This window comes from Hippocampus bargibanti, unplaced genomic scaffold (genome assembly GCF_051943395.1).
Source record: "Hippocampus bargibanti isolate YZ-2025 unplaced genomic scaffold, ASM5194339v1 Contig00137, whole genome shotgun sequence".
Taxonomy (NCBI): Eukaryota; Metazoa; Chordata; class Actinopteri; order Syngnathiformes; family Syngnathidae; genus Hippocampus; species Hippocampus bargibanti.
In genome coordinates this window covers 21,257-42,060 of record NW_028296972.1, presented here as the reverse complement: position 1 = coordinate 42,060, position 20,804 = coordinate 21,257, and the positions used below count along the sequence as shown (strand labels likewise).

The following is a 20,804-nucleotide window of genomic DNA, read 5'->3' as shown; positions in this document are numbered from 1 at the left end:
CTCCGGTTTCCTCCCACACTCCAAAAACATGCATGGCAGGCAGATTGACCACTCCAAATTGTCCCTAGGTGTGAGTGTGAGAGTGACTGTTGTATGTCTTTGTGTGCCCTGCGATTGGCTGGCAACCAATTCAGGTTGTCCCCCGCCTCGTGCCCGAAGACAGCTGAGATAGGCTCCAGCAACCCCCGCGACCCTAATGAGGAATAAGCGGTACGGAAAATGAGATGAGAGATGAGATGTACTGCAGATTGAGGCCCACTAGTATTATCCCAGCGGTGTTGATAAAGTATTTTTTTGGGGGGAATTTGTTTAGTCTCCCCCATGTTTTGCTCTTTATAATTTTCATTTTTCCAATGTATTGAATGAACTACATTACTTTGTTTTTCATTTGACAGCCTATCTTTTGGATGTACTCATTTTTGCCTTCAAGTGTTTATCGGTTTGAAATAAGTAGGAAATTTGTGTTGCCAAAGGACTCTGTAGTTTTTCAGACAGCCCTGCAATGTAAGGTAACGCTACTCCTCTCCTTTTAGTATCTTCAGCATTTTGGGTTTAATTCCCTATCCTTTTCTTTTGACATTTATTATGATTATTGTCCGTCTGGTCCTTGACGCCCTCTGCTGACGTAATCACACAGCGACACTGATCTCGTGATCAACCATTTCACCACATAATATTCATAGTTATACATAACATTTTAAGCACCTTTCAAAGCTCTAAAGGCCACTTTACAGTCACGGGATAAGAACGTTTTTTTTTGTGCGAGTGAACAGAGGCAACCATTCGCGCCAGCGTTCACTCTACCCGGAATGAATGGACGAAACGGATTGCATTGGAAGTCAAAGAAAAGTTACCCACGTTAACGCATCAGCTGGACTCACATGCGCCTTATTTGACAGCACGACACAAATAACACCTTCATCGATTCAAGCCTGTATTTGGAAAACCAAATAACCATCACCCGACAAGAACGAACACCATGAGCAAAGAAAGACGCTCTCCCTGCAACACTATAAAGAGGGATTTTCTGGCACACTCCCTCGCTTACGGCCATACTACCCTGAGAACGCCCGATCTAGTCCGATCTCGGAAGCTAAGCAGGGTCGGGCCTGGTTAGTACTTGGATGGGAGACCGCCTGGGAATACCAGGTGCTGTACGCTTTTTTTTTTTTTTTGCAGCCACCCCAAATACTGTGGGCCGAGAAATGGTCTCTCCTGTTCGCGATCCGATTTCACTTTTCATTTCACGATCACCCCCGACGCGATTTTAAACGGTTTCCCACACGTTGATTTTACTCTTGAGTCGCTGCGTGTAACGATATGGCTTTCCGGCAGAGGGAGCTGTCCGCATGGGGGACCGTCATGACAGTACTCGTACGCGAAGCAGAACTGGGCTTCTGCGTGCTGGACAGCTTCTTTTACTCCCCTTTCAAACCATCTATTTTCCTTTCGCTACAATTTTAACCTCATTGTCGTCAAATGAGCGGTAGCTAGCTTTAAGGTGCATATGTACTGCAGATTGAGGCCCACTAGTATTATCCCAGCGGTGTTGATAAAGTATTTTTTTGGGGGGAATTTGTTTAGTCTCCCCCATGTTTTGCTCTTTATAATTTTCATTTTTCCAATGTATTGAATGAACTACATTACTTTGTTTTTCATTTGACAGCCTATCTTTTGGATGTACTCATTTTTGCCTTCAAGTGTTTATCGGTTTGAAATAAGTAGGAATTTTGTGTTGCCAAAGGACTCTGTAGTTTTTCAGACAGCCCTGCAATGTAAGGTAACGCTACTCCTCTCCTTTTAGTATCTTCAGAATTTTGGGTTTAATTCCCTATCCTTTTCTTTTGACATTTATTATGAATACTGTCCGTCTGGTCCTTGACGCCCTCTGCTGACGTAATCACACAGCGACACTGATCTCGTGATCAACCATTTCACCACATAATATTCATAGTTATACATAACATTTTAAGCGCCTTTCAAAGCTCTAAAGGCCACTTTACAGTCACGGGATAAGAACGTTTTTTTTTTTAGTATCTTCAGAATTTTGGGTTTCATTCCCTATCCGTTTCTTTTGACATTTGTTAAATGACCACTGAGGGCAACCACAGTTTGTGAGTGCTCTCCTGACATGTTTTCACTCCTTTTCGCTAATTTCGACGCTGGTTGGTATTAGCCCTATGCTGGAGGGTTCTGATAACTCATAGTTTGTGTTGTCGAGGGTGGTTTGATTCAAAAAGTAAGTATTGGTCAGTGTGTGTGGCCTTCCTAAAGATTTCTGCTTTTAGCGCTCTGTCCTCTTTTATAATTACTTTACACTCCAAAAAGGCTAGTTGGGTCTCTTTAATGTCCTCGCGAGTATATTTAATATTGATGTCTACCGAGTGCAGGTGATTTGTGAAGGATTGAATTTCTTCTTTTTTAATTATGACGAAAGTGCCCTCCACATATCTAAACCAGTGCCTCGGTTTTGTACCCGGGAAGGATGCGAGAGCCTGTTTCTCCATTTTTTTTCATGGCCAGATTGTCCATTATGGGTTAAACTGGTGAGCCCAAAGCACAACTATGAATTTGTTTGAATTTTTTTTCCCCGGAATTTAAAATACGTAAAATTCAGGCAAGTAATCACGTAATAAAGTAATCAGTGTAGGCTCAGGGTATAGTCCTCTGCTCTCCCCAACCTGAGAGATGTGACCTATCATAGCAGAAGTCTGGCACCGCCACCTCTAGACGTTAGGGATATACATATGGGGCCGAAACTACTAGCAAATTTTAGTTCGCTGATGAAGCCTCTTCGATGAGAAACGAAACGTCCGACACCTTCAAAGAACTACAGGTGACGGCTGAAGAAACCTTTTCATCAATGGACCACTCCTGTATGACTGAGAGCTGACAGAGACGTACAAGCAGGTTGGACTGAGGATCCCCCACCCCTTTTTTTTCGTACTTTACCTCTTTGGGGTTGTTTAAAAAAAGAGGCGGGGTGGGTAGCCTTTGAGGTGCTTAGACTTTTTTTTTTTTTTTGCAGCCACCCCAAACACTGTGGGCCGAGAAATGGTCTCTCCCGTTCGCGATCCGATTTCACTTTTCATTTCACGATCACCCCCGGCTTCCCACACGTTGATTTTACTCTTGAGTCGCTGCGTGTAACGATATGGCTTTCCGGCAGAGGGAGCTGTCCGCATGGGGGACCGTCATGACAGTACTCGTACGCGAAGCAGAACTGGGCTTCTGCGTGCTGGACAGCTTCTTTTACTCCCCTTTCAAACCATCTATTTTCCTTTCGCTACAATTTTAACCTCATTGTCGTCAAATGAGCGGTAGCTAGCTTTAAGGTGCATATGTACTGCAGATTGAGGCCCACTCGTATTATCCCATGCGGTGTTGATAAAGTTTTTTTTTTTGAGAATTTGTTTAGTCTCCCCCATGTTTTGCTCTTTATAATTTTAATTTTTCCAATGTATTGAATAAACTACATTACTTTGTTTTTCATTTGAAAGCTTATCTTTTGGATGTACTCAATTTTGCCTTCAAGTGTTTATCGGTTTGAAATAAGTAGGAATTTTGTGTTGCCAAAGGACTCTGTAGTTTTTCAGACAGCCCTGCAATGTAAGGTAACGCTACTCCTCTCCTTTTAGTATCTTCAGCATTTTGGGTTTAATTCCCTATCCTTTTCTTTTGACATTTATTATGATTACTGTCCGTCTGGTCCTTGACGCCCTCTGCTGACGTAATCACACAGCGACACTGATCTCGTGATCAACCATTTCACCACATAATATTCATAGTTATACATAACATTTTAAGCGCCTTTCAAAGCTCTAAAGGCCACTTTACAGTCACGGGATAAGAACGTTTTTTTTTGTGCGAGTGAACAGAGGCAACCATTCGCGCCAGCGTTCACTCTACCCGGAATGAATGGACGAAACGGATTGCATTGGAAGTCAAAGAAAAGTTACCCACGAAAACGCATCAGCTGGACTCACATGCACCTATTTGACAACACGACACAAATAACACCTTCATCGATTCAAGCCTGTATTTGGAAAACCAAATAACCATCACCCGACAAGAACGAACACCATGAGCAAAGAAAGACGCTCTCCCTGCAACACTATAAAGAGGGATTTTCTGGCACACTCCCTCGCTTACGGCCATACTACCCTGAGAACGCCCGATCTCGTCCGATCTCGGAAGCTAAGCAGGGTCGGGCCTGGTTAGTACTTGGATGGGAGACCGCCTGGGAATACCAGGTGCTGTAAGCTTTTTTTTTTTTTTTTGCAGCCACCCCAAATACTGTGGGCCGAGAAATGGTCTCTCCCGTTCGCGATCCGATTTCACTTTTCATTTCACGATCACCCCCGACGCGATTTTAAACGGCTTCCCACACGTTGATTTTACTCTTGAGTCACTGCGTGTAACGATATGGCTTTCCGGCAGAGGGAGCTGTCCGCATGGGGGACCGTCATGACAGTACTCGGACGCGAAGCAGAACTGGGCTTCTGCGTGCTGGACAGCTTCTTTTACTCCCCTTTCAAACCATCTATTTTCCTTTCGCTACAATTTTAACCTCATTGTCGTCAAATGAGCGGTAGCTAGCTTTAAGGTGCATATGTACTGCAGATTGAGGCCCACTGTATTATCCCAACGGTGTTGATAAAGTATTTTTTGGGGGGGAATTTGTTTAGTCTCCCCCATGTTTTGCTCTTTATAATTTTCATTTTTACAATGTATTGAATGAACTACATTACTTTGTTTTTCATTTGACAGCCTATCTTTTGGATGTACTCATTTTTGCCTTCAAGTGTTTATCGGTTTGAAATAAGTAGGAATTTTGTGTTGCCAAAGGACTCTGTAGTTTTTCAGACAGCCCTGCAATGTAAGGTAACGCTACTCCTCTCCTTTTAGTATCTTCAGCATTTTGGGTTTAATTCCCTATCCTTTTCTTTTGACATTTATTATGATTACTGTCCGTCTGGTCCTTGACTCTTGAGTCGCTGCGTGTAACGATATGGCTTTCCGGCAGAGGGAGCTGTCCGCATGGGGGACCGTCATGACAGTACTCGTACGCGAAGCAGAACTGGGCTTCTGCGTGCTGGACAGCTTCTTTTACTCCCCTTTCAAACCATCTATTTTCCTTTCGCTACAATTTTAACCTCATTGTCGTCAAATGAGCGGTAGCTAGTTGAGGTGCATATGTACTGCAGATTGAGGCGTACTCGTATTATCCCATGCTGTGTTGATAAAGTTTTTTTTTTTTGAGAATTTGTTTAGTCTCCCCCATGTTTTGCTCTTTATAATTTTAATTTTTCCAATGTATTGAATAAACTACATTACTTTGTTTTTCAAGAAGGCTTTGGTTCTCTTGATGTTTTGCTCTTTATAATTTTAATTTTTCCAATGTACTGAATAAACTACATGCCTTGTTTTTCATTTGAAAGCTTATCTTTTTGAAATACTCAATTAGGCCTTCAAGTGTTTATCGGTTTGAAATAAGTGTGAATTTTGTGTTGCCAAAGGACTCTGTAGTTTTTCAGACAGCCCTGCAATGTAAGGTAACGCTACTCCTCTCCTTTTAGTATCTTCAGCATTTTGGGTTTAATTCCCTATCCTTTTCTTTTGACATTTATTATGATTACTGTCCGTCTGGTCCTTGACGCCCTCTGCTGACGTAATCACACAGCGATCATAGTTATACATAACATTTTAAGCGCCTTTCAAAGCTCTAAAGGCCACTTTACAGTCACGGGATAAGAACGTTTTTTTTGTGCGAGTGAACAGAGGCAACCATTCGCGCCAGCGTTCACTCTACCCGGAATGAATGGACGAAACGGATTGCATTGGAAGTCAAAGAAAAGTTACCCACGAAAACGCATCAGCTGGACTCACATGCACCTATTTGACAACACGACACAAATAACACCTTCATCGATTCAAGCCTGTATTTGGAAAACCAAATAACCATCACCCGACAAGAACGAACACCATGAGCAAAGAAAGACGCTCTCCCTGCAACACTATAAAGAGGGATTTTCTGGCACACTCCCTCGCTTACGGCCATACTACCCTGAGAACGCCCGATCTCGTCCGATCTCGGAAGCTAAGCAGGGTCGGGCCTGGTTAGTACTTGGATGGGAGACCGCCTGGGAATACCAGGTGCTGTAAGCTTTTTTTTTTTTTTTTGCAGCCACCCCAAACACTGTGGGCCGAGAAATGGTCTCTCCCGTTCGCGATCCGATTTCACTTTTCATTTCACGATCACCCCCGACGCGATTTTAAACGGCTTCCCACACGTTGATTTTACTCTTGAGTCGCTGCGTGTAACGATATGGCTTTCCGGCAGAGGGAGCTGTCCGCATGGGGGACCGTCATGACAGTACTCGTACGTGAAGCAGAACTGAACATCTGCGTGCTGGACAGCTTCTTTTACTCCCCTTTCAAACCATCTATTTTCCTTTCGCTACAATTTTAACCTCATTGTCATCAAATGAGCGGTAGCTAGCTTTGAGGTGCATATATACTGCAGATTGAGGCCCACTAGTATTATCCCAGCGGTGTTGATAAAGTTTTTTTTTTTTGAGAATTTGTTTAGTCTCCCCCATGTTTTGCTCTTTATAATTTTCATTTTTTCCAATGTATTGAATAAACTACATTACTTTGTTTTTCATTTGACAGCCTATCTTTTGGATGTACTCATTTTTGCCTTCAAGTGTTTATCGGTTTGAAATAAGTAGGAATTTTGTGTTGCCAAAGGACTCTGTAGTTTTTCAGAAAGCCCTGCAATGTAAGGTAATGCTACTCCTCTCCTTTTAGTATCTTCAGCATTTTGGGTTTAATTCCCTATCCTTTTCTTTTGACATTTATTATGAATACTGTCCGTCTGGTCCTTGACGCCCTCTGCTGACGTAATCACACAGCGACACTGATCTCGTGATCAACCATTTCACCACATAATATTCATAGTTATACATAACATTTTAAGCGCCTTTCAAAGCTCTAAAGGCCACTTTACAGTCACGGGATAAGAACGTTTTTTTTGTGCGAGTGAACAGAGGCAACCATTCGCGCCAGCGTTCACTCTACCCGGAATGAATGGACGAAACGGATTGCATTGGAAGTCAAAGAAAAGTTACCCACGAAAACGCATCAGCTGGACTCACATGCACCTATTTGACAACACGACACAAATAACACCTTCATCGATTCAAGCCTGTATTTGGAAAACCAAATAACCATCACCCGACAAGAACGAACACCATGAGCAAAGAAAGACGCTCTCCCTGCAACACTATAAAGAGGGATTTTCTGGCACACTCCCTCGCTTACGGCCATACTACCCTGAGAACGCCCGATCTCGTCCGATCTCGGAAGCTAAGCAGGGTCGGGCCTGGTTAGTACTTGGATGGGAGACCGCCTGGGAATACCAGGTGCTGTAAGCTTTTTTTTTTTTTTTTGCAGCCACCCCAAATACTGTGGGCCGAGAAATGGTCTCTCCCGTTCGCGATCCGATTTCACTTTTCATTTCACGATCACCCCCGACGCGATTTTAAACGGCTTCCCACACGTTGATTTTACTCTTGAGTCGCTGCGTGTAACGATATGGCTTTCCGGCAGAGGGAGCTGTCCGCATGGGGGACCGTCATGACAGTACTCGTACGCGAAGCAGAACTGGGCTTCTGCGTGCTGGACAGCTTCTTTTACTCCCCTTTCAAACCATCTATTTTCCTTTCGCTACAATTTTAACCTCATTGTCGTCAAATGAGCGGTAGCTAGCTTGAGGTGCATATGTACTGCAGATTGAGGCCCACTCGTATTATCCCATGCGGTGTTGATAAAGTTTTTTTTTTTTGAGAATTTGTTTAGTCTCCCCCATGTTTTGCTCTTTATAATTTTCATTTTTCCAATGTATTGAATAAACTACATTACTTTGTTTTTCATTTGAAAGCTTATCTTTTGGATGTACTCATTTTTGCCTTCAAGTGTTTATCGGTTTGAAATAAGTAGGAATTTTGTGTTGCCAAAGGACTCTGTAGTTTTTCAGACAGCCCTGCAATGTAAGGTAACGCTACTCCTCTCCTTTTAGTATCTTCAGCATTTTGGGTTTAATTCCCTATCCTTTTCTTTTGACATTTATTATGATTACTGTCCGTCTGGTCCTTGACGCCCTCTGCTGACGTAATCACACAGCGACACTGATCTCGTGATCAACCATTTCACCACATAATATTCATAGTTATACATAACATTTTAAGCGCCTTTCAAAGCTCTAAAGGCCACTTTACAGTCACGGGATAAGAACGTTTTTTTTGTGCGAGTGAACAGAGGCAACCATTCGCGCCAGCGTTCACTCTACCCGGAATGAATGGACGAAACGGATTGCATTGGAAGTCAAAGAAAAGTTACCCACGAAAACGCATCAGCTGGACTCACATGCACCTATTTGACAACACGACACAAATAACACCTTCATCGATTCAAGCCTGTATTTGGAAAACCAAATAACCATCATCCGACAAGAACGAACACCATGAGCAAAGAAAGACGCTCTCCCTGCAACACTATAAAGAGGGATTTTCTGGCACACTCCCTCGCTTACGGCCATACTACCCTGAGAACGCCCGATCTCGTCCGATCTCGGAAGCTAAGCAGGGTCGGGCCTGGTTAGTACTTGGATGGGAGACCGCCTGGGAATACCAGGTGCTGTAAGCTTTTTTTTTTTTTTTTGCAGCCACCCCAAATACTGTGGGCCGAGAAATGGTCTCTCCCGTTCGCGATCCGATTTCACTTTTCATTTCACGATCACCCCCGACGCGATTTTAAACGGCTTCCCACACGTTGATTTTACTCTTGAGTCGCTGCGTGTAACGATATGGCTTTCCGGCAGAGGGAGCTGTCCGCATGGGGGACCGTCATGACAGTACTCGTACGCGAAGCAGAACTGGGCTTCTGCGTGCTGGACAGCTTCTTTTACTCCCCTTTCAAACCATCTATTTTCCTTTCGCTACAATTTTAACCTCATTGTCGTCAAATGAGCGGTAGCTAGTTGAGGTGCATATGTACTGCAGATTGAGGCCCACTAGTATTATCCCAGCGGTGTTGATAAAGTTTTTTTTTTTTTGAGAATTTGTTTAGTCTCCCCCATGTTTTGCTCTTTATAATGTTCATTTTTCCAATGTATTGAATAAACTACATTACTTTGTTTTTCATTTGAAAGCTTATCTTTTGGATGTACTCATTTTTGCCTTCAAGTATTTATCGGTTTGAAATAAGTAGGAATTTTGTGTTGCCAAAGGACTCTGTAGTTTTTCAGACAGCCCTGCAATGTAAGGTAACGCTACTCCTCTCCTTTTAGTATCTTCAGCATTTTGGGTTTAATTCCCTATCCTTTTCTTTTGACATTTATTATGATTACTGTCCGTCTGGTCCTTGACGCCCTCTGCTGACGTAATCACACAGCGACACTGATCTCGTGATCAACCATTTCACCACATAATATTCATAGTTATACATAACATTTTAAGCGCCTTTCAAAGCTCTAAAGGCCACTTTACAGTCACGGGATAAGAACGTTTTTTTTGTGCGAGTGAACAGAGGCAACCATTCGCGCCAGCGTTCACTCTACCCGGAATGAATGGACGAAACGGATTGCATTGGAAGTCAAAGAAAAGTTACCCACGAAAACGCATCAGCTGGACTCACATGCACCTATTTGACAACACGACACAAATAACACCTTCATCGATTCAAGCCTGTATTTGGAAAACCAAATAACCATCACCCGACAAGAACGAACACCATGAGCAAAGAAAGACGCTCTCCCTGCAACACTATAAAGAGGGATTTTCTGGCACACTCCCTCGCTTACGGCCATACTACCCTGAGAACGCCCGATCTCGTCCGATCTCGGAAGCTAAGCAGGGTCGGGCCTGGTTAGTACTTGGATGGGAGACCGCCTGGGAATACCAGGTGCTGTAAGCTTTTTTTTTTTTTTTTGCAGCCACCCCAAATACTGTGGGCCGAGAAATGGTCTCTCCCGTTCGCGATCCGATTTCACTTTTCATTTCACGATCACCCCCGACGCGATTTTAAACGGCTTCCCACACGTTGATTTTACTCTTGAGTCGCTGCGTGTAACGATATGGCTTTCCGGCAGAGGGAGCTGTCCGCATGGGGGACCGTCATGACAGTACTCGTACGCGAAGCAGAACTGGGCTTCTGCGTGCTGGACAGCTTCTTTTACTCCCCTTTCAAACCATCTATTTTCCTTTCGCTACAATTTTAACCTCATTGTCGTCAAATGAGCGGTAGCTAGTTGAGGTGCATATGTACTGCAGATTGAGGCCCACTCGTATTATCCCATGCGGTGTTGATAAAGTTTTTTTTTTTTGAGAATTTGTTTAGTCTCCCCCATGTTTTGCTCTTTATAATTTTAATTTTTCCAATGTATTGAATAAACTACATTACTTTGTTTTTCATTTGAAAGCTTATCTTTTGGATGTACTCAATTTTGCCTTCAAGTGTTTATCGGTTTGAAATAAGTAGGAATTTTGTGTTGCCAAAGGACTCTGTAGTTTTTCAGACAGCCCTGCAATGTAAGGTAACGCTACTCCTCTCCTTTTAGTATCTTCAGCATTTTGGGTTTAATTCCCTATCCTTTTCTTTTGACATTTATTATGATTACTGTCCGTCTGGTCCTTGACGCCCTCTGCTGACGTAATCACACAGCGACACTGATCTCGTGATCAACCATTTCACCACATAATATTCATAGTTATACATAACATTTTAAGCGCCTTTCAAAGCTCTAAAGGCCACTTTACAGTCACGGGATAAGAACGTTTTTTTTGTGCGAGTGAACAGAGGCAACCATTCGCGCCAGCGTTCACTCTACCCGGAATGAATGGACGAAACGGATTGCATTGGAAGTCAAAGAAAAGTTACCCACGAAAACGCATCAGCTGGACTCACATGCACCTATTTGACAACACGACACAAATAACACCTTCATCGATTCAAGCCTGTATTTGGAAAACCAAATAACCATCACCCGACAAGAACGAACACCATGAGCAAAGAAAGACGCTCTCCCTGCAACACTATAAAGAGGGATTTTCTGGCACACTCCCTCGCTTACGGCCATACTACCCTGAGAACGCCCGATCTCGTCCGATCTCGGAAGCTAAGCAGGGTCGGGCCTGGTTAGTACTTGGATGGGAGACCGCCTGGGAATACCAGGTGCTGTAAGCTTTTTTTTTTTTTTTTGCAGCCACCCCAAATACTGTGGGCCGAGAAATGGTCTCTCCCGTTCGCGATCCGATTTCACTTTTCATTTCACGATCACCCCCGACGCGATTTTAAACGGCTTCCCACACGTTGATTTTACTCTTGAGTCGCTGCGTGTAACGATATGGCTTTCCGGCAGAGGGAGCTGTCCGCATGGGGGACCGTCATGACAGTACTCGTACGCGAAGCAGAACTGGGCTTCTGCGTGCTGGACAGCTTCTTTTACTCCCCTTTCAAACCATCTATTTTCCTTTCGCTACAATTTTAACCTCATTGTCGTCAAATGAGCGGTAGCTAGTTGAGGTGCATATGTACTGCAGATTGAGGCCCACTCGTATTATCCCATGCGGTGTTGATAAAGTTTTTTTTTTTTGAGAATTTGTTTAGTCTCCCCCATGTTTTGCTCTTTATAATTTTAATTTTTCCAATGTATTGAATAAACTACATTACTTTGTTTTTCATTTGAAAGCTTATCTTTTGGATGTACTCATTTTTGCCTTCAAGTGTTTATCGGTTTGAAATAAGTAGGAATTTTGTGTTGCCAAAGGACTCTGTAGTTTTTCAGACAGCCCTGCAATGTAAGGTAACGCTACTCCTCTCCTTTTAGTATCTTCAGCATTTTGGGTTTAATTCCCTATCCTTTTCTTTTGACATTTATTATGATTACTGTCCGTCTGGTCCTTGACGCCCTCTGCTGACGTAATCACACAGCGACACTGATCTCGTGATCAACCATTTCACCACATAATATTCATAGTTATACATAACATTTTAAGCGCCTTTCAAAGCTCTAAAGGCCACTTTACAGTCACGGGATAAGAACGTTTTTTTTGTGCGAGTGAACAGAGGCAACCATTCGCGCCAGCGTTCACTCTACCCGGAATGAATGGACGAAACGGATTGCATTGGAAGTCAAAGAAAAGTTACCCACGAAAACGCATCAGCTGGACTCACATGCACCTATTTGACAACACGACACAAATAACACCTTCATCGATTCAAGCCTGTATTTGGAAAACCAAATAACCATCACCCGACAAGAACGAACACCATGAGCAAAGAAAGACGCTCTCCCTGCAACACTATAAAGAGGGATTTTCTGGCACACTCCCTCGCTTACGGCCATACTACCCTGAGAACGCCCGATCTCGTCCGATCTCGGAAGCTAAGCAGGGTCGGGCCTGGTTAGTACTTGGATGGGAGACCGCCTGGGAATACCAGGTGCTGTAAGCTTTTTTTTTTTTTTTTGCAGCCACCCCAAATACTGTGGGCCGAGAAATGGTCTCTCCCGTTCGCGATCCGATTTCACTTTTCATTTCACGATCACCCCCGACGCGATTTTAAACGGCTTCCCACACGTTGATTTTACTCTTGAGTCGCTGCGTGTAACGATATGGCTTTCCGGCAGAGGGAGCTGTCCGCATGGGGGACCGTCATGACAGTACTCGTACGCGAAGCAGAACTGGGCTTCTGCGTGCTGGACAGCTTCTTTTACTCCCCTTTCAAACCATCTATTTTCCTTTCGCTACAATTTTAACCTCATTGTCGTCAAATGAGCGGTAGCTAGTTGAGGTGCATATGTACTGCAGATTGAGGCCCACTCGTATTATCCCATGCGGTGTTGATAAAGTTTTTTTTTTTTGAGAATTTGTTTAGTCTCCCCCATGTTTTGCTCTTTATAATTTTAATTTTTCCAATGTATTGAATAAACTACATTACTTTGTTTTTCATTTGAAAGCTTATCTTTTGGATGTACTCATTTTTGCCTTCAAGTGTTTATCGGTTTGAAATAAGTAGGAATTTTGTGTTGCCAAAGGACTCTGTAGTTTTTCAGACAGCCCTGCAATGTAAGGTAACGCTACTCCTCTCCTTTTAGTATCTTCAGCATTTTGGGTTTAATTCCCTATCCTTTTCTTTTGACATTTATTATGATTACTGTCCGTCTGGTCCTTGACGCCCTCTGCTGACGTAATCACACAGCGACACTGATCTCGTGATCAACCATTTCACCACATAATATTCATAGTTATACATAACATTTTAAGCGCCTTTCAAAGCTCTAAAGGCCACTTTACAGTCACGGGATAAGAACGTTTTTTTTGTGCGAGTGAACAGAGGCAACCATTCGCGCCAGCGTTCACTCTACCCGGAATGAATGGACGAAACGGATTGCATTGGAAGTCAAAGAAAAGTTACCCACGAAAACGCATCAGCTGGACTCACATGCACCTATTTGACAACACGACACAAATAACACCTTCATCGATTCAAGCCTGTATTTGGAAAACCAAATAACCATCACCCGACAAGAACGAACACCATGAGCAAAGAAAGACGCTCTCCCTGCAACACTATAAAGAGGGATTTTCTGGCACACTCCCTCGCTTACGGCCATACTACCCTGAGAACGCCCGATCTCGTCCGATCTCGGAAGCTAAGCAGGGTCGGGCCTGGTTAGTACTTGGATGGGAGACCGCCTGGGAATACCAGGTGCTGTAAGCTTTTTTTTTTTTTTTTGCAGCCACCCCAAATACTGTGGGCCGAGAAATGGTCTCTCCCGTTCGCGATCCGATTTCACTTTTCATTTCACGATCACCCCCGACGCGATTTTAAACGGCTTCCCACACGTTGATTTTACTCTTGAGTCGCTGCGTGTAACGATATGGCTTTCCGGCAGAGGGAGCTGTCCGCATGGGGGACCGTCATGACAGTACTCGTACGCGAAGCAGAACTGGGCTTCTGCGTGCTGGACAGCTTCTTTTACTCCCCTTTCAAACCATCTATTTTCCTTTCGCTACAATTTTAACCTCATTGTCGTCAAATGAGCGGGAGCTAGCTTTGAGGTGCATATATACTGCAGATTGAGGCCCACTAGTATTATCCCAGCGGTGTTGATAAAGTTTTTTTTTTTTGAGAATTTGTTTAGTCTCCCCCATGTTTTGCTCTTTATAATTTTCATTTTTCCAATGTATTGAATAAACTACATTACTTTGTTTTTCATTTGAAAGCTTATCTTTTGGATGTACTCATTTTTGCCTTCAAGTGTTTATCGGTTTGAAATAAGTAGGAATTTTGTGTTGCCAAAGGACTCTGTAGTTTTTCAGACAGCCCTGCAATGTAAGGTAACGCTACTCCTCTCCTTTTAGTATCTTCAGCATTTTGGGTTTAATTCCCTATCCTTTTCTTTTGACATTTATTATGATTACTGTCCGTCTGGTCCTTGACGCCCTCTGCTGACGTAATCACACAGCGACACTGATCTCGTGATCAACCATTTCACCACATAATATTCATAGTTATACATAACATTTTAAGCGCCTTTCAAAGCTCTAAAGGCCACTTTACAGTCACGGGATAAGAACGTTTTTTTTGTGCGAGTGAACAGAGGCAACCATTCGCGCCAGCGTTCACTCTACCCGGAATGAATGGACGAAACGGATTGCATTGGAAGTCAAAGAAAAGTTACCCACGAAAACGCATCAGCTGGACTCACATGCACCTATTTGACAACACGACACAAATAACACCTTCATCGATTCAAGCCTGTATTTGGAAAACCAAATAACCATCACCCGACAAGAACGAACACCATGAGCAAAGAAAGACGCTCTCCCTGCAACACTATAAAGAGGGATTTTCTGGCACACTCCCTCGCTTACGGCCATACTACCCTGAGAACGCCCGATCTCGTCCGATCTCGGAAGCTAAGCAGGGTCGGGCCTGGTTAGTACTTGGATGGGAGACCGCCTGGGAATACCAGGTGCTGTAAGCTTTTTTTTTTTTTTTTGCAGCCACCCCAAATACTGTGGGCCGAGAAATGGTCTCTCCCGTTCGCGATCCGATTTCACTTTTCATTTCACGATCACCCCCGACGCGATTTTAAACGGCTTCCCACACGTTGATTTTACTCTTGAGTCGCTGCGTGTAACGATATGGCTTTCCGGCAGAGGGAGCTGTCCGCATGGGGGACCGTCATGACAGTACTCGTACGCGAAGCAGAACTGGGCTTCTGCGTGCTGGACAGCTTCTTTTACTCCCCTTTCAAACCATCTATTTTCCTTTCGCTACAATTTTAACCTCATTGTCGTCAAATGAGCGGTAGCTAGTTGAGGTGCATATGTACTGCAGATTGAGGCCCACTCGTATTATCCCATGCGGTGTTGATAAAGTTTTTTTTTTTTGAGAATTTGTTTAGTCTCCCCCATGTTTTGCTCTTTATAATTTTAATTTTTCCAATGTATTGAATAAACTACATTACTTTGTTTTTCATTTGAAAGCTTATCTTTTGGATGTACTCAATTTTGCCTTCAAGTGTTTATCGGTTTGAAATAAGTAGGAATTTTGTGTTGCCAAAGGACTCTGTAGTTTTTCAGACAGCCCTGCAATGTAAGGTAACGCTACTCCTCTCCTTTTAGTATCTTCAGCATTTTGGGTTTAATTCCCTATCCTTTTCTTTTGACATTTATTATGATTACTGTCCGTCTGGTCCTTGACGCCCTCTGCTGACGTAATCACACAGCGACACTGATCTCGTGATCAACCATTTCACCACATAATATTCATAGTTATACATAACATTTTAAGCGCCTTTCAAAGCTCTAAAGGCCACTTTACAGTCACGGGATAAGAACGTTTTTTTTGTGCGAGTGAACAGAGGCAACCATTCGCGCCAGCGTTCACTCTACCCGGAATGAATGGACGAAACGGATTGCATTGGAAGTCAAAGAAAAGTTACCCACGAAAACGCATCAGCTGGACTCACATGCACCTATTTGACAACACGACACAAATAACACCTTCATCGATTCAAGCCTGTATTTGGAAAACCAAATAACCATCACCCGACAAGAACGAACACCATGAGCAAAGAAAGACGCTCTCCCTGCAACACTATAAAGAGGGATTTTCTGGCACACTCCCTCGCTTACGGCCATACTACCCTGAGAACGCCCGATCTCGTCCGATCTCGGAAGCTAAGCAGGGTCGGGCCTGGTTAGTACTTGGATGGGAGACCGCCTGGGAATACCAGGTGCTGTAAGCTTTTTTTTTTTTTTTTGCAGCCACCCCAAATACTGTGGGCCGAGAAATGGTCTCTCCCGTTCGCGATCCGATTTCACTTTTCATTTCACGATCACCCCCGACGCGATTTTAAACGGCTTCCCACACGTTGATTTTACTCTTGAGTCGCTGCGTGTAACGATATGGCTTTCCGGCAGAGGGAGCTGTCCGCATGGGGGACCGTCATGACAGTACTCGTACGCGAAGCAGAACTGGGCTTCTGCGTGCTGGACAGCTTCTTTTACTCCCCTTTCAAACCATCTATTTTCCTTTCGCTACAATTTTAACCTCATTGTCGTCAAATGAGCGGTAGCTAGTTGAGGTGCATATGTACTGCAGATTGAGGCCCACTCGTATTATCCCATGCGGTGTTGATAAAGTTTTTTTTTTTTGAGAATTTGTTTAGTCTCCCCCATGTTTTGCTCTTTATAATTTTAATTTTTCCAATGTATTGAATAAACTACATTACTTTGTTTTTCATTTGAAAGCTTATCTTTTGGATGTACTCAATTTTGCCTTCAAGTGTTTATCGGTTTGAAATAAGTAGGAATTTTGTGTTGCCAAAGGACTCTGTAGTTTTTCAGACAGCCCTGCAATGTAAGGTAACGCTACTCCTCTCCTTTTAGTATCTTCAGCATTTTGGGTTTAATTCCCTATCCTTTTCTTTTGACATTTATTATGATTACTGTCCGTCTGGTCCTTGACGCCCTCTGCTGACGTAATCACACAGCGACACTGATCTCGTGATCAACCATTTCACCACATAATATTCATAGTTATACATAACATTTTAAGCGCCTTTCAAAGCTCTAAAGGCCACTTTACAGTCACGGGATAAGAACGTTTTTTTTGTGCGAGTGAACAGAGGCAACCATTCGCGCCAGCGTTCACTCTACCCGGAATGAATGGACGAAACGGATTGCATTGGAAGTCAAAGAAAAGTTACCCACGAAAACGCATCAGCTGGACTCACATGCACCTATTTGACAACACGACACAAATAACACCTTCATCGATTCAAGCCTGTATTTGGAAAACCAAATAACCATCACCCGACAAGAACGAACACCATGAGCAAAGAAAGACGCTCTCCCTGCAACACTATAAAGAGGGATTTTCTGGCACACTCCCTCGCTTACGGCCATACTACCCTGAGAACGCCCGATCTCGTCCGATCTCGGAAGCTAAGCAGGGTCGGGCCTGGTTAGTACTTGGATGGGAGACCGCCTGGGAATACCAGGTGCTGTAAGCTTTTTTTTTTTTTTTTGCAGCCACCCCAAATACTGTGGGCCGAGAAATGGTCTCTCCCGTTCGCGATCCGATTTCACTTTTCATTTCACGATCACCCCCGACGCGATTTTAAACGGCTTCCCACACGTTGATTTTACTCTTGAGTCGCTGCGTGTAACGATATGGCTTTCCGGCAGAGGGAGCTGTCCGCATGGGGGACCGTCATGACAGTACTCGTACGCGAAGCAGAACTGGGCTTCTGCGTGCTGGACAGCTTCTTTTACTCCCCTTTCAAACCATCTATTTTCCTTTCGCTACAATTTTAACCTCATTGTCGTCAAATGAGCGGTAGCTAGCTTGAGGTGCATATGTACTGCAGATTGAGGCCCACTAGTATTATCCCAGCGGTGTTGATAAAGTTTTTTTTTTTTGAGAATTTGTTTAGTCTCCCCCATGTTTTGCTCTTTATAATTTTCATTTTTCCAATGTATTGAATAAACTACATTACTTTGTTTTTCATTTGAAAGCTTATCTTTTGGATGTACTCATTTTTGCCTTCAAGTGTTTATCGGTTTGAAATAAGTAGGAATTTTGTGTTGCCAAAGGACTCTGTAGTTTTTCAGACAGCCCTGCAATGTAAGGTAACGCTACTCCTCTCCTTTTAGTATCTTCAGCATTTTGGGTTTAATTCCCTATCCTTTTCTTTTGACATTTATTATGATTACTGTCCGTCTGGTCCTTGACGCCCTCTGCTGACGTAATCACACAGCGACACTGATCTCGTGATCAACCATTTCACCACATAATATTCATAGTTATACATAACATTTTAAGCGCCTTTCAAAGCTCTAAAGGCCACTTTACAGTCACGGGATAAGAACGTTTTTTTTGTGCGAGTGAACAGAGGCAACCATTCGCGCCAGCGTTCACTCTACCCGGAATGAATGGACGAAACGGATTGCATTGGAAGTCAAAGAAAAGTTACCCACGAAAACGCATCAGCTGGACTCACATGCACCTATTTGACAACACGACACAAATAACACCTTCATCGATTCAAGCCTGTATTTGGAAAACCAAATAACCATCACCCGACAAGAACGAACACCATGAGCAAAGAAAGACGCTCTCCCTGCAACACTATAAAGAGGGATTTTCTGGCACACTCCCTCGCTTACGGCCATACTACCCTGAGAACGCCCGATCTCGTCCGATCTCGGAAGCTAAGCAGGGTCGGGCCTGGTTAGTACTTGGATGGGAGACCGCCTGGGAATACCAGGTGCTGTAAGCTTTTTTTTTTTTTTTTGCAGCCACCCCAAATACTGTGGGCCGAGAAATGGTCTCTCCCGTTCGCGATCCGATTTCACTTTTCATTTCACGATCACCCCCGACGCGATTTTAAACGGCTTCCCACACGTTGATTTTACTCTTGAGTCGCTGCGTGTAACGATATGGCTTTCCGGCAGAGGGAGCTGTCCGCATGGGGGACCGTCATGACAGTACTCGTACGCGAAGCAGAACTGGGCTTCTGCGTGCTGGACAGCTTCTTTTACTCCCCTTTCAAACCATCTATTTTCCTTTCGCTACAATTTTAACCTCATTGTCGTCAAATGAGCGGTAGCTAGTTGAGGTGCATATGTACTGCAGATTGAGGCCCACTCGTATTATCCCATGCGGTGTTGATAAAGTTTTTTTTTTTTGAGAATTTGTTTAGTCTCCCCCATGTTTTGCTCTTTATAATTTTAATTTTTCCAATGTATTGAATAAACTACATTACTTTGTTTTTCATTTGAAAGCTTATCTTTTGGATGTACTCAATTTTGCCTTCAAGTGTTTATCGGTTTGAAATAAGTAGGAATTTTGTGTTGCCAAAGGACTCTGTAGTTTTTCAGACAGCCCTGCAATGTAAGGTAACGCTACTCCTCTCCTTTTAGTATCTTCAGCATTTTGGGTTTAATTCCCTATCCTTTTCTTTTGACATTTATTATGATTACTGTCCGTCTGGTCCTTGACGCCCTCTGCTGACGTAATCACACAGCGACACTGATCTCGTGATCAACCATTTCACCACATAATATTCATAGTTATACATAACATTTTAAGCGCCTTTCAAAGCTCTAAAGGCCACTTTACAGTCACGGGATAAGAACGTTTTTTTTGTGCGAGTGAACAGAGGCAACCATTCGCGCCAGCGTTCACTCTACCCGGAATGAATGGACGAAACGGATTGCATTGGAAGTCAAAGAAAAGTTACCCACGAAAACGCATCAGCTGGACTCACATGCACCTATTTGACAACACGACACAAATAACACCTTCATCGATTCAAGCCTGTATTTGGAAAACCAAATAACCATCACCCGACAAGAACGAACACCATGAGCAAAGAAAGACGCTCTCCCTGCAACACTATAAAGAGGGATTTTCTGGCACACTCCCTCGCTTACGGCCATACTACCCTGAGAACGCCCGATCTCGTCCGATCTCGGAAGCTAAGCAGGGTCGGGCCTGGTTAGTACTTGGATGGGAGACCGCCTGGGAATACCAGGTGCTGTAAGCTTTTTTTTTTTTTTTTGCAGCCACCCCAAATACTGTGGGCCGAGAAATGGTCTCTCCCGTTCGCGATCCGATTTCACTTTTCATTTCACGATCACCCCCGACGCGATTTTAAACGGCTTCCCACACGTTGATTTTACTCTTGAGTCGCTGCGTGTAACGATATGGCTTTCCGGCAGAGGGAGCTGTCCGCATGGGGGACCGTCATGACAGTACTCGTACGCGAAGCAGAACTGGGCTTCTGCGTGCTGGACAGCTTCTTTTACTCCCCTTTCAAACCATCTATTTTCCTTTCGCTACAATTTTAACCTCATTGTCGTCAAATGAGCGGTAGCTAGTTGAGGTGCATATGTACTGCAGATTGAGGCCCACTCGTATTATCCCATGCGGTGTTGATAAAGTTTTTTTTTTTTGAGAATTTGTTTAGTCTCCCCCATGTTTTGCTCTTTATAATTTTAATTTTTCCAATGTATTGAATAAACTACATTACTTTGTTTTTCATTTGAAAGCTTATCTTTTGGATGTACTCAATTTTGCCTTCAAGTGTTTATCGGTTTGAAATAAGTAGGAATTTTGTGTTGCCAAAGGACTCTGTAGTTTTTCAGACAGCCCTGCAATGTAAGGTAACGCTACTCCTCTCCTTTTAGTATCTTCAGCATTTTGGGTTTAATTCCCTA

At 43.5% G+C, this 20,804-nt stretch overlaps 14 non-coding genes across 14 annotated transcripts; all 14 read left to right on the top strand.

Moving 5' to 3' along the window:
- The first annotated feature begins 1,042 nt into the window (after positions 1–1,042).
- On the top strand, positions 1,043–1,161 carry LOC148881390 (5S ribosomal RNA). Its single transcript, XR_016113879.1, has one exon. It is a non-coding gene; the product is annotated as a 5S ribosomal RNA (ribosomal RNA).
- Positions 1,162–4,146: 2,985 nt separating this feature from the next.
- Positions 4,147–4,265, top strand: LOC148881389 (5S ribosomal RNA). The gene has a single exon (XR_016113863.1). It is a non-coding gene; the product is annotated as a 5S ribosomal RNA (ribosomal RNA).
- Positions 4,266–6,049: 1,784 nt separating this feature from the next.
- Positions 6,050–6,168, top strand: LOC148881388 (5S ribosomal RNA). The gene has a single exon (XR_016113862.1). It is a non-coding gene; the product is annotated as a 5S ribosomal RNA (ribosomal RNA).
- A 1,152-nt stretch (positions 6,169–7,320) lies between these two features.
- On the top strand, positions 7,321–7,439 carry LOC148881387 (5S ribosomal RNA). The gene has a single exon (XR_016113861.1). It is a non-coding gene; the product is annotated as a 5S ribosomal RNA (ribosomal RNA).
- Positions 7,440–8,590: 1,151 nt separating this feature from the next.
- On the top strand, positions 8,591–8,709 carry LOC148881386 (5S ribosomal RNA). Its single transcript, XR_016113860.1, has one exon. It is a non-coding gene; the product is annotated as a 5S ribosomal RNA (ribosomal RNA).
- A 1,150-nt stretch (positions 8,710–9,859) lies between these two features.
- On the top strand, positions 9,860–9,978 carry LOC148881385 (5S ribosomal RNA). The gene has a single exon (XR_016113859.1). It is a non-coding gene; the product is annotated as a 5S ribosomal RNA (ribosomal RNA).
- A 1,150-nt stretch (positions 9,979–11,128) lies between these two features.
- Positions 11,129–11,247, top strand: LOC148881384 (5S ribosomal RNA). The gene has a single exon (XR_016113858.1). It is a non-coding gene; the product is annotated as a 5S ribosomal RNA (ribosomal RNA).
- A 1,150-nt stretch (positions 11,248–12,397) lies between these two features.
- Positions 12,398–12,516, top strand: LOC148881383 (5S ribosomal RNA). Its single transcript, XR_016113857.1, has one exon. It is a non-coding gene; the product is annotated as a 5S ribosomal RNA (ribosomal RNA).
- A 1,150-nt stretch (positions 12,517–13,666) lies between these two features.
- LOC148881382 (5S ribosomal RNA) lies at positions 13,667–13,785 on the top strand. The gene has a single exon (XR_016113856.1). It is a non-coding gene; the product is annotated as a 5S ribosomal RNA (ribosomal RNA).
- A 1,151-nt stretch (positions 13,786–14,936) lies between these two features.
- Positions 14,937–15,055, top strand: LOC148881381 (5S ribosomal RNA). The gene has a single exon (XR_016113855.1). It is a non-coding gene; the product is annotated as a 5S ribosomal RNA (ribosomal RNA).
- A 1,150-nt stretch (positions 15,056–16,205) lies between these two features.
- LOC148881380 (5S ribosomal RNA) lies at positions 16,206–16,324 on the top strand. Its single transcript, XR_016113854.1, has one exon. It is a non-coding gene; the product is annotated as a 5S ribosomal RNA (ribosomal RNA).
- A 1,150-nt stretch (positions 16,325–17,474) lies between these two features.
- LOC148881379 (5S ribosomal RNA) lies at positions 17,475–17,593 on the top strand. The gene has a single exon (XR_016113852.1). It is a non-coding gene; the product is annotated as a 5S ribosomal RNA (ribosomal RNA).
- Positions 17,594–18,743: 1,150 nt separating this feature from the next.
- Positions 18,744–18,862, top strand: LOC148881378 (5S ribosomal RNA). Its single transcript, XR_016113851.1, has one exon. It is a non-coding gene; the product is annotated as a 5S ribosomal RNA (ribosomal RNA).
- Positions 18,863–20,012: 1,150 nt separating this feature from the next.
- LOC148881377 (5S ribosomal RNA) lies at positions 20,013–20,131 on the top strand. Its single transcript, XR_016113850.1, has one exon. It is a non-coding gene; the product is annotated as a 5S ribosomal RNA (ribosomal RNA).
- The last annotated feature ends 673 nt before the right edge of the window (positions 20,132–20,804 follow it).